Raw genomic sequence first — 11,584 nt, 5'->3', positions numbered from 1 at the left:
ATGAAAAACATATTTCAGTTCTATTCAAAAAGAAAAACAAAGAACACTTACTAGAAATATCAGACATATGTGCATCAACTTTGAGTATCTGAAAGTCAGAAAGAGGCCACAAAGAATGCTTTGTTAACAGAATGTATCTCTTTGTTTAATGGTCTTTGCCAACTATGCTAAACAGTGAGTAGACTGGTTGGATGACAGCTCTTTCTCAAAGCCATCTGCTCCTCTGAATGAATCCTGTGCGAAATCATTTATACTAAATTTGTCACATCACACCTTATTTCCAGGTCAACAGAGTGATAGCAGTAAAATGCCAATTCTTTTACTTATTCACATCTAACGTGGAGAAGAGTATGGCCCAGAAAATGCATTTTGAAATTTGGGAGACCACAATAGGGTGACTGGCTTTACAACATGTGTCCTAGCCAACTTGACCAAGATACCTCCTGTCATTTCCACCAACAGATGCCATTCTTAACAATGAAACTCTTTAAAAAAAAAAAATGAAACCCTTTCCTATTGCCTACAGCTTTATTTGTCTAGGCAAGCACTACGAGTAAGCTTTAGCCTAACTCACCTGTTTATTCTATCTGAAATAGATAAGTAGATAAAAAAGAGAAGGGATTTTGTTACAAACATCATACTATGTAAGTACTATTAATGAGAATTGTTTTGGGTACAAGTTACTGAAGCCCAACCAAAATACCTTAAGACATGAAGGGAATTTATTACAGGGGCACTGGGGGATTTCACAAAACAACCAAGTCAAGAGAAGACCAAAGATGAAGTTGGGCCCCAGGAACTATTAGAACCAGGGCCTTGTGTATCGTTAGAATGCATTCTTCATCTCTTACCTCTGTGTCAACCATGGTCTGATTTTTCCTTCTTGCAATAGACCAGCTTTCTCTATACACTCATATAGAGAAGTTCAACAGCTCTTGAACTTTATAAGCAATATGTCATTAACTCTAAAAGGGTCTGGCTGGATTATAGGAGATTTTACATTTTATTACTAATAAGAAAATATTATACTGTGTTGTTCACAAACCATATTTCATACTTTGGCATATGAACAACTCCACAGCCTTTTATGGAAGATGTTTTACACATATTTTACATTTCTTGGTAACTTTCTGTACAATAATTAAGAATTATTAAAATGCACAAACTGTCTAACTCTGTAAAGTTTATTGAGGTAGACATCACTATCCCTGAGTTAATATCTTCCGAATATTCTGATTCTCAATAAAATATTAATATTCTTGTATACTAAGATATAAAACACAAAATGCCCCACTTACTCTATGTCCTTTTTCCCCTGAAGTAATCATTACCCTAACATCTGTGCTAACCTTCCCATGAATATTGTAATACTTTTACCACCAATGTACATGTGATATTTTAAAATATTTCAAGTATTTTTATTTTTTTCTTAATCCTCACCCAAGGATATTTTTCCATTGATTTTTAGAGAGAGTGGAAGAAAGAAAGAGAGACAGAGAGATACATCAACGTGAGAGAGACACATGAATTGGTTGCCTCCTGCGCGCAGAGGCAGGGATTGAGCCTGCAGCCAAGGTATGTCCCTTGACCGGAATCAAACCTGGGATCCTTCAGTCTGTGGGCTGATGCACTAGCCACTGAGGAAAAACTGGCTAGGGCTTGTGCATCTTTAAATATTTTCATAAACATAAGCATGTCTTATGTATCATTCTACAACTTCCGTTTCTCTGTCAGCTTTATTCGAGATGTATCCATGATGATACCTGTGATAACACATCTACTCTGCAGTAGACTTCCATTTTTCTGCCCTCAATGATTTCTTGATTTCCTGAATGTATTTATTTATTTAATAGACTTTATTCACTGAATTGCAGATCAATAATAGGCCGTGCCATCTCTGGAGATGGTGATGTTTAGTTTATGACAGCAAACTACTGAATTTTTTGCTTACCCAGTTTGCATGTAGGAATGAAATCTCTCTCAGTGGCTAGAGCATCATTAATAACATCAAAATCTATTTGAATTACTACAGGAAAAATGTTCTTTCCAGTTAGCTAGAATTCAGATGCCAGTCTTTCAATTTGTGAGAGTTGCTGGTGAATTGGTAAATGAAGTCATGAAGGTCAACTGCAGAGTTCTTAAATAAAAAAGCAGATGCCCCAGACAGTTTGGCTCAGTGGCTAGAGATCCAGCCTGCAGACCAAAGGACCCCAGGTTTGATTCTGATCAAGGGCATGTACTGTGGTTGCAGGCTCCCCACCCTGGGCCCTCGTCAGGGCTCATGCAGGGGGCAACCAATTGATGTCTCTCTCACATCCATGTTTCTCTCGGTCTTTCCCTCTCTCTTTTACTCTCCCTGAAAAATCAATGGAAAAATATCCTTGGGTGAGAATTTTTTAAAAAATTAAAAAGCAGAGGTACCAGAGGCAGAATAAAAGGAAACTATACGATTAAGAGAAAAATGCATACAATGAAAGTGATCAGGTTATCCACTCAGATTTGGGCTTGGCATTCAATAGATAGTGTTCATTTTGCCCTGGGTTCCTTTTTCCTTATTTATCCTGAGGCATCATTCTAGTTTCTAGTTTGCCCAGTACCCCTTGTCCTTTACCACTTCAATCAACTGACCGAACACTTACAGCAAGCTCTTTAGTTCTCTCTCCTTCTTGGACTTCATAAAATGTCTTGCACCTGTCAATTGTGTCTCATATTTGTGCAGAAAATGCAGACCAAATTAATGTTGGTTTTAACTGCAATGGTGTTCCTTTAATATCTTGTTTATTTCTTATCTTTTTTAAATGAAATAAGCACCATTCTGCCGAGAACATTTAAAATACATTTTTTATTGATTTCAGTGAAGAAAGGAGAGGAACAGAGATATAGAAACATTAATGATGAGAGAGAATCATTGATTGGCTGCCTCCTGCATGCCCCCGACTAGGGATTGAGCCCAAAATCCTGAGCCCACAACCTAGGCATGTACCCTGACTGGGAATCGAACCTTGACCTCCTGGTTCATAGGTTGATGCTCAACCACTGAGCCACACTGGCCAGGCCTGCCTAGAAGTTTTAAATTTCATCTTGCTTGAAGATGGGAAGAGTTAAGAACAAGAGAATACCTTTTGAGTAATACAATCTCATTGTAGAAGGTATATTGTCACTTATTAAAAATAAACAGTCCATAAACAGGAAAATCAAAATTATATGAACCAGTAATTAGGGTACCACTTTTATTTAAATTCTAATATTTAAACAAATTAATGTTTGTTAGCCTACTAATGACCTTTGATTTCCCTGAAAAGTGTCATTTCATGAAATCACTGAGTTGGGCATAGAATATGCACATTTATGTGAAATTCAAAAATGTATTTTACCAAGTCAATACCTCTTATCTCTGTATGGTTCTTAATGGTCTCCAATGAGTTTTCAAATCACAGTACCATTTGATCCTTAAAACTACCAGATGGCCTAAGTAGAATTTACTCTTACTGATTTATAGGTGGTAAATTGATTTTAACAAAGCTGTATGACTTGCAGGTCACAGAGCAAGTACGTGGGGAAATTAGTAATAAAACCAGGGCTGCTATCAGCTAATAAACAATCCCAAGGATCTTTTAAATTTTTTTCATATCATTTATTTTGCCATCTATATTAGTTTGCTAAGGCTACCATATCAAAGTACCACAGACTGAGTGGCTTAAACAACAGAAATTTATTTTCTCACCATTTTGGAGGCTAGACAGCCAAAATTGAGGTGTCAGCAAACTTAGTTTCTTCTGAGGTCTCTCCTTGGCTTATAGATGGTCATGTCCCCACTGTGTCTTTACCTGGTTTTCCCTATGTGTATGTCTATTTCCTCATTTCCTCTTCTTATAAGGACACCAGTCATAGTGCATTAGAGCCCACCCTGATGACCTCATTTTTAACTTAATTACCTCTTTAAAGATTCTGCCTCCAGACACAGTCACCTTCTAAGGTTCAGAAGGTTAAGACTTCATATTGTGAATTTTGAGAAAACACAAGGCAGTCCATAATACCATCATTGTCAAAGTTTTAAAATGAGATAAATACCATAAATTTTTGCCATCTTAACAAAATAATTGCTTTCCCTTTTCAAGCTCCTTTTCAGTCCTTATTCATTTGCTCACATATTTCACAATTTATACATAGTGTTGTATTCTGCATTTTCCCCCCTAAATATTCCATTGGAAAGGGCTGCTATCCAATTTTCAGCTGTGTGCATATCTAGCATTTTCCAGTTCAATTTGGTGAATTAAAATTAGTTGAGATTATATATATCAGTTATCAATATTCCAATTTAGATTTTTTCAAATATTACTCTAAAGAATGAAGAAGAAATAGTAGTGACTCATATCTTGTAGACACTCAATAAATATTGTTTAAAAGAGTGAGTGCATGAATTCTCATACAAGTGAGTAGATGCTTTAGTTGCTAACAAAAGCATTAAACATTGTACATCTTTTTGAAGTTGCTAATAATTATTATTTGGAAAATTACTTAAAAGACAAAAGGTTATTTTATATAAGATGATGGGTATATTTAATTTTTTCTCTTACTAGACTCCAGCAATTCAAAAACATTTGGTTATCAGGTAAGCTTGTCCTATAGAACAGCTACAAGCACATCATTTTTCTAACCAATTCATTCCCATTTCCAAAGGAAATTTTATCACTCTTGGGAAAGCAATAAAACCAGCAGACAGTGCAACAACAGTAGGAGATGCTCTTCAGAAATAATATGTGGTGCCTGATCAAGTGGTAACGCCAAACACAAACAGATGGAAATTGATTAATTTTAATACTACATCACAGCAATATGGTCATTGCAGACTTCCTGTGAATAGTGCTGCTTTCCAAATTTCCCAGTTATCCACATTCATTAAGTTTTAAGAAATAAACACCAGCCTTTTGTTTTTTTGTTTTTAAGTTGACCTTATGCTTTAAATGCTAAATATATAACATGCGAGGATTAAGAAGAAAATAAAGTCACAATTTTCAGTACTAGAAAGGCTAGTTCCTTTCCATTTATCATGTTATTTACTTCTGACTGTAAATTTCCAAGATGGATATTATTTTGCCTACTAAACTATATGGGAATTAAAGCTAAGAGATATGTAATCTGCATGTATGGTTATTTGAACCACGGTTGTTGCCCTCCAAAGCTCATGGTCTTTCAAAAATATGGGCTCCATCCACTTCTTATGGTCTGTTATTGGTCAATTTGTAGACCACATGAGCACTCAGCACTACCTTTCTCATTCTCAGGATCACAAGTTCTAAACCTGTCCTACACCATAAACACATGGAAGTTCTCATGGTGGTCAGCATTCTCCACTGAAGAGTGCTGAGCTCCTAGGATGCAGACAAAAGCATCAGGAGCTAATCCTTAAAAAAAACTGAGGCACCCACATACATGTATCCAACACTTCAAATCTATTATAATATCAGGCAAGATTGAGATTGGCTGTTGAACAACAAGTTCCCTCTCTCCTCTCATTTTCCTCATCTTTATCCCCGGTTTGCCACTGAAGACTACACCTAATAATCACTTTAACTAAATGTTATATGTTGTGAGGAAAGCAGAATAAAAAAGCTCTTAAAGTTTAATTTGCCCAGATTTTTATGTCTGACATTCTAGGTTCAAAGGTAGATTCTACTGCGAATAGTATTTCCTCCCTGCCCCACTTCCCACCACCACCAAGTCATGGAAGTCTCGGAATGCAAGGCAAGAGAATATCTATTTGTAGAAATGATTCATGATCAGTCAAAGTGACTTGGGTACAAGCCTCAGAAAAGCAGAAATAGACTGGGATTGGAAATAAGATGATTTAATTTCAAGTAGAATTTCATGTTAATCTCTCTGGAAAAGAATTAAAAGATAAACAAAAGAAAACTGTCAAGACAGCCTCTCTAACAGAGGATTCAGCATCTGAAGACCAAAGTATATCTCCATACTTTGGAGTATAGTGACCCCAAAGCACAGAACACCTCAACCCATCCATCTATCAGAGGTTCTGGCCTGAAGATCACTCATTGCCTCCTCCTTGATCCTATTCTAGGCTCACTGAGCACCCTTTTGGTTATAACTTGCCCTTATGAGATTTGCCACAGGGAGACAATGTATTGATCAGCACACATGATTTTTGGAAACTCTCAACACATTGAGTTCTCAAAGTAAATTAATAGATTGACTTTCTGATTTTTATTCCTCAATCTCTATTAGTTTGTTCTGTGTGAGGCTGTCCCCTGAGACAGATTTACTCCTGATCCATTGACAAATGATATTTTTAAACCTTCCAGGTCAGGGCCAGATTCAGAAGTGAGTAAATTCTCTAAGGTAACCTGACTTCAGTGTATGCTTTCCCACTTGAAGAAGTAATTGCCCTAGCCATTTTGTGTCCAATCTTCTATTTCTTCTGTCCTCTGCCTCTATAGCTTGACTAAGGATATATCTCTACACATGCTTTTTGGTGCACAGCTTTACAAGAAGTGTGATAAGCACAGTGTTACTGTATCTGGTTAGAGAAATTGTTTTCCTCATCAAAGAAATGCATCATGACCTTCAAATCCTTTCATGTTTTCTCTTTTCCACCTACCCAGGGCTATCTCTTGCCAAAACTTAGCCACACCTCTCATTCTTGTCAGTTAAACCATACTGTATATAACCTAGTACATTCTTCTTCCTAACTCTCTCATTCTTGAGTCAAACTGACCTCAACTATCAACTATGCCACTTTATTTCTGAGACCAATTACTTTGAGAAGCTTTTCTTAAAGAGCCTAAACCAGAGGCTATGCATGTTCCTTACCATGTTATTTACAACAGCCAAAATATGGAAGCAACCTAAATGTCCATCAGTAGGCAAATGGATAAAGAAGATGTGGTACATATATATACAAAGGAATATTTTTTATGCTGGGCTATAAAAAATATTACAATTTATAACAACATGGGTAGACTTAGAGGGTATTATGCTAAGAGAAATAAGACAGAGAAAATTTATAGCCTAAATAGCCAGTTTGATTGCCAGTTATACTCCAACACCCATTCTCTAATCTTACATAGTAATAGGAATTTACATGAGTACATTCTACCTATCCAAATATCACATCTCCCAGACTCCCTTGCAGTTAGGTGTGGCCATTCAGAATTTGGGTTGAAGTAATACTTACTAGAAATTAACCACATCACCCCTCATAACCTTGCAAGAATTAAAATGTTTTCATAATTCAAAATTTTCCTCAAAATATAAATTGTACTTTTCAAGAGGAAACATACTGGTAAATATACTTTTTTCCAACTCATTACAATCTTAAAGTTGTTCCTTATAGTTTAGTTACATGAGTCCTTTCCTACGTTATCTTATCTCAAAGTACAAAAACGTTTTATAGTGAATAGTGTCGATAACTGTGAAAAGGTCTGGGATTTTACCCTTTATTCCAAGTTAAAAAAAAATAGGCTAATAGAGTTTCATGGATGCTAGCAGAAAACTCCTCAGTCAGAGACAAAAAAAAAACTTTATTACTCATGGTACAGCAAGTAGCACGAACATAATGTCCACATTACATTCTCCTGTCCCCAAGTACTTTAAGGGTAATATCTAAGTAAAAAGATGTTATTAGGTAACCAGTGTGGGCACTCAGACAAACAAACCTTTGCAAAAGAGGACTCTTATTTCTCTCCTTTCTATGTTTATTTTTTCCTTTGTTGCTTTTCTCCTTCTCTCCTCCTCCACCTTATTCAAATTTATGTAACCCACAGCTAATAGCACTTACTATAGGACCAGCATGGTTTCAAGTTATAAACAGATAATGCATTATAGATACATAACTTAATGTTTAAGTTAGATAGAGATCCCAAAAAGGTAGATGTACATAGAGCTCGGGAAGTATGTCTCAGCGCTGCGGCTGATGCAATGGTGTGAGCACACTCTACCAAGACGTGCTTCCTCGGCACACCAGGAAGTAGCAACGCCCGCCTGAACGAACTCCTAGAGCCACGTACACAGTACCCCAGCCTTTCAGCCATTGGTCGCCTGTAGCAACGTGTATCCCTCTGATTGGTCCCTTCATGCTATATATAGTTCCACAATAAAACGGATCTGTGTCATCGAACCTGGTTTCCAGAGTCATGCATGCAGACGCCCTAGTGCTTGGGGCTCCGTCGTCCTCACCCCCGAGGGACCCCCTGCTTCAGGTAAATTCTAGCTTTATCCTTCTTTTACATAAGAGAAAACTGAGGCATTAATAAATTAAGTATCTTCTCCAAAATCACAGAGCTAATAAACGCATAGCCAGAATTGGAATATAGAAAGTTTAACTCCAACGCCCATGCTCATTGTCACTACAAATCACCTCTCAATGTCAGCACCCCGTTGTGTGATTTCTATAACCTTCTCCATGCCAAAAGAATACCGTCCAAAGACAGCCACCCATGAGTTTGGTCGGTGTTTGTTTCCTAAAAGTGAGACAATTATACCTTCTCCCTTATGTTGTCTTGTTCTTCTCACTTGAAAATCTTCCCAAGTTCACAGGCAAAGACCCAATCTACACTTTTCAATAAAACACAATATTTTATTGCAAGCATGTACCATAATCTATTCAGCCATCACTCTATTCGTGGGTATTCATCTTGTTTCCATCTTGTTCTCACTATAAATATTCTAGCAGTAAACACCTTGCACATAAATCTTTATGGACTCAAGCTTTTATTTCTATGGGCTCAATTCCCAGTAGGCCCACTGATTAAAGGGTATCTGTATCTCTATACTTAGTAGACAATAAAGGATTGCATTCTGAGTCACATTTCACCAGCAAAGTATGAGAGCACCCTGTCTCCCCATACCCATCAGAGGGGATGGAATCGCCCCATTTAAAAGGCTGATGGTTATAAAGTGATTTCTCACTGTTTCTTTATGTTACATTTACAAATAGTAAACTTCAGCTTCTTAACAAATGTGATTGGCCATTTAGATTTGTTCTTCTATCAATTACAGAGTCAAAAATCTTTTTTCACATTTTTAATAGGGCTGTTTTTAAAGTTGGTCTTAAATTGCATGTTTTTAATAGGGTTTTTGTAAAAATAGGGCTGTATTATTAAATAGCTCTATTTATTAGGTAAGGGCTTTATTTATTATAGATAGTAGTCCTTTTTCTGTCACTTGCATTTTAATTTTTCACCCAAAGGTATGGTTTCTATTGAACTTATTTTTAGAAATTTTTATACAAAAGGTCCAAATTTATAAATTTCTGAGTATATTTCTCTTTTCTTTTATAGACGCTGAATATCCTATCCAATAGCTCTCCAATCTTAAACTTTTATATAAAGTCATCCATACTTTCTCCCCAAATTTTCAATGTTTAAGTTTTAGTTTATCTGAAGTGTATTTGTATATGTGACTTGAGGTAGGTTTCTAAACTTATTTTCTTCCAAATGGATAACCAACTGTGCCAGAATCCTTTGTTAAGTAAGCCATGCTTTTCCTATTGAATTAAATCACATACTAAATTCTCCTATTTGGTGGGATATATTCTGGTCACTATTCTGCTTCCTTGGTCTATTTGTATTTTTCTGTGTGATGTAACACTGTAATCATCAATTATTTAAAGACTAAATGAGAGGGAAAGGAAATAAGCAGCAATTTGTATGAATCAGCAAAAATAAATAAATTAAATAAACAAAATCATATCAAATTATATACATTGACAGACAAAATGGGAACATTTTCTGTCTTTCAAGCTTTGCTGCTATTGTCTCCAGGGTGGCTAGCACAATTTACCAAATTACTAGGAGAACAACACTAAAGTAATTAACTATTTTATATCAATAATAGTAGAGAATGTTTTATAAGAAAATGCTTTATTACTGTTGGTACATAAATGTCAGGGCTAATCTGATGTATTTTTGGAAAGTCAGTGTCATAGTAAAGCAAAAAACATTTTGTTTTTTAGACTGAAAATACTGAGTCAATGTCATTATTTCTATAATATGCCCCAAAGTTTTTGTAATTGAAATTGTTATCTGAAGAATATTTACAGGTGACTATCAGTTAAGTGATCACTACTAAGATTTCTGTGACGACAGAATTTAATCTGAGGAATGTTGGTAGGTAAAAATCAAATAAGTGGCAGCTATTCAGGGTACCATTTTTTACTTTCTACCTTATCAGTAGTATTTGCAACCAATCAAAAAAATGATTTAGCCATTAAGATGTTTTTCTCTTGCTCTTTTTGGTCTCTATGGAATAGCTTACATTCTACTTCTGGAGATCTTTTTGGACATTTGAAATACTATGGTACATGAAGGATTTTTTTTTTCATCCTTGTGGATTTGAAGTTGTTTTGTCATTGTCATCACAATTATTATTATTATTTTAGCACTGCTATCTTGGAAATAATACTTTGTTTAAGGTAAAGTTATATGAACAACAATTAAAATACCTATAGAACTCAGGTATATTTAGCTCACCTATAATCGTCCTATAACATCTTGTCAAAGTCAACTTTATTTAAGTAAAACTTTTTCAGGAAATAAGGATATGCACCCTTATTCTGTAAAATGGTTCATTAACAATGTGGAGAAGAGTGGAATAATAGGCATTGCTGTCATTCCTCGGAATCTAGTCTCACTTTCAGTTGGAGATTAAATTGCCTGATGTCCCCACTTTAAGAATTGCTGAGGCTGACTTTTATGAGGCTATCATGAAGACTGCTTCAAGTTTTCAAGGGAATGTCATTTAAAAGACAGAAAATTAGAAGCTGATATGCCCAAGTAATTGCTAATAATTAATTAAAATGAGTTTTAATTAGTGAGTTCTTTAACATCCCACCCCTTTCTTTAAAAATGTTAATAAAGTAATCAATAGGCATTATTTGGGGCATTATAGTATTTATACACATACAAGTAATGATCAACATTATATGCTTCTTGGTCTATGCTTAGCTTAAAAAAACATCAAAGTATCTACTTCATGCAGAGGAGAGGCTATACTTCTATCACCCTAATGGTGTGAAAATGTAATGATGTTCTCCTACAAAGGCAAACCTCTTTTCTTTGATGTTGGAGCTTGGCTTCCATTACCATAGCCTCGGCAAGCTGAGAAGAAAACACACATTACCCACACTATCAAAGATCCCACGACTGCGCTGCTGACAAGCATATAAATAATTGCAGGATTTAAAATGATGCCTCTTCTTTTTTTATTTTCATGCTGATAACTCTTTACTAAAACAATATAAGCAGTACTACCTAAACATAGCAGATGTAATGTCCTATTACTTCATAGAGGTATCCACCAAAATAAAGTAGAAAGCAGAAAGGTAGTCTAATGAATCACTGTACTCTGTCATCTTTGTCTTTACTTCACTCTGAAATATTGAATTTGACAGAAACATCTTATACCTGTTGCATAAAGATAAAACTCCCATTATTCTGAGAAACACAAATTAAGCAGGGTCTAAATGATTACAGGCTAAATGCACAAGATATTCTAGTAGATGTACTTTTTCAATCCAATTCAAATGTGGTATTCCAAATTAAAAAGTAGTCTGTGAAAATCACTCCTA

The sequence above is a fragment of the Myotis davidii genome, unplaced genomic scaffold, assembly GCF_000327345.1.
Source record: "Myotis davidii unplaced genomic scaffold, ASM32734v1 scaffold168, whole genome shotgun sequence".
NCBI lineage: Eukaryota > Metazoa > Chordata > Mammalia > Chiroptera > Vespertilionidae > Myotis > Myotis davidii.
The sequence above is the reverse complement of the archived record's forward strand: the minus strand, read 5'-3'. Positions refer to the sequence as shown.